Here is a 2,338-nt window from a genome sequence, read left to right as displayed (position 1 = left end):
ATGTAGAGGTTTCATGCTTTCTTTTCTTGAAGATTTGGAAAGCCAAAGGGCAGTGTTTGTTTTATACTCTAGTAAAACAAATGATTACCCTACTATGACAGAGTTGATTTCAGACTCACTTTGGTAGTCAAGATAATTGTATCCTCCTCAAATACCAGTATAATATTTATAAATATGTTTTTTCTTCAGGAATGTGGCTAGAAGGAGTTCAAATATGAGCTGCTTATTCCCTGGTGGAAACACTCAGGCCCAAATGCATTCACCTTTTTCAAGCTTGCCTTTGTCTTTGCTATGGTTGACAGCTGGGCCTTTAATACATATTGCAGATGGAGCTGCTTTAAGACAATAATATACAAAAAAAACCCACAAATTTCAAAAACATTAATTTGCCAGTGATTATTCTCATTACTGGATTCTGTCTTGACAAAAAGATTAACCACAGTATAACTTTAAACAGTAATCTCACCCAGTGAATTAAAGTATTCCATTGACAGATAATTTACTGAAAGAGAGGAGTTGCGGGAGAGGGTAGCCAGCTGAGAGGGAAGAGCAAAATTACTTAAGTTGCAGCTTTAGGAACCGTGTCATAACAAACCAATTGTAAAAAAAAAAAAAAAAAAAGGAAGCAATATTGAAATCATTAGCCTGTGCAGGAATGGGAAATTATTTAAAACCCCTCCACTTTTAGACATCTTTCCATGAGTTGCTTCAGCTGTAAAACAAGAACATCGATCTAAAGAATCTAGGCTCTAGTTGCTCTCTTAGAATTAAAGAATGTCATAGCTGAGAGGAGCCACGTACACAAACATTCACACACCACAGTAGAATTAGAAAGTCATCTAGACTTTACTACCATTTGAAAACATGATTGCAACATGGAAAGTGCTTAAAGGTGTAATTTGTATAGCTCTGAAGAAGGGAGAAATGGAAGAATTTTGGACCCTGTTAGCTTTCAGTTGCATACCTCTGCACTAACTTCTTCAATGAGTTAGGCAGCATTTGATATCGTGGAGTAGTTAAGACCACAGGTTGCCAACATTGCAATCCTTACTTACATATTGTTTACTAGCTATATGACCTTGGGTAAGTTATTTAACTTCATAATTTGTTTCCTCATCTTTAAAATGTGTATACAAATAGTAAGTGTAGTAAGGTTGCAAAGATTAAATCTATGTAAAATACTTAGGTACTCAACAGTAGGTATTATTTATTACTATTAAATACTTTATACGTATTATTAATATTAAATACTAACTTCTTGAATGTGGCCAGAGTCACTCCATAAATTAAATGAAATATGTCTTACATAAAATATCTCCAATATTGAGATTCAGTATTAGAGAAGGACATAATTATAGTAGAATTATTTTCCTTTAATTATAGTAGAATTATTTTCCTTCTTTGGGAAAGTTCATTTAGTAAAGTCAAAGCAAAATGAATGCTAGTTACATGAAGGGAATGTTAAAAGGTGATAAAAGTATGAATATACTGTCAAACAATGGAATACAAAACATTATGCAAAAGGTGTATGGAGAAAGAGAAATGATTTATCCATTGAGAAAGAATACTTAATGATAGTAAAAGGTATGAACAATAGATAATTAAGTACAACAAAGAAAGCAATAAAATAGTATGCACAATATGATCTATCGCACATGTACATACAATGATAGACACGCATTCTGTTTAATTTAAAAAACAAAAGACACACTAAATTAAAGTAACTATATCTGAATGGGTGGATTGTGACTTTTGAAATTTTAATCTGTATTTTAAAAATTTCTCTGCACAGAGAAATCATATGTTTGCTTGTTTCAGTTCTGTCTCCTCACATGTCTGCCACATTTTCATTGAAGGTGGGAAGGAGAAAAGAATATTAATTAAATGACTCCTGCGTATCAGGAAAAAAAAAAAAATATATATATATATATATAATACATCATACATATACATGTATTCTACATATTTTATATACACATATATGCACACATATGCACATAGATATACATTTGTGTGGCTAGAGATATATGCATGCATACACATATTTGTATGTATGTAAATATATATGTACGTATATATCTATATGTGTATATGTGTGTATATGTGTATGTATGTAAATATATGTATGTATATATTTATGTAAATATATGTATGTAAATTAAATTACACATTAATCTTGAAAATTAATGACAATTATTCCAATTTTAAATACAGGGTTTCCAAAAAAATATATACATACTTTAACAGCTGATAGCTCAATTTTGAAAATGAAATGTATCTTAATAAACACTGCTCTTATAATTATTCAACATCTGTGCATATACATTTTTGGTACACC

The sequence above is a fragment of the Eptesicus fuscus genome, chromosome 1 (genome assembly GCF_027574615.1).
Source record: "Eptesicus fuscus isolate TK198812 chromosome 1, DD_ASM_mEF_20220401, whole genome shotgun sequence".
NCBI lineage: Eukaryota > Metazoa > Chordata > Mammalia > Chiroptera > Vespertilionidae > Eptesicus > Eptesicus fuscus.
The sequence above is the reverse complement of the archived record's forward strand: the minus strand, read 5'-3'. Positions refer to the sequence as shown.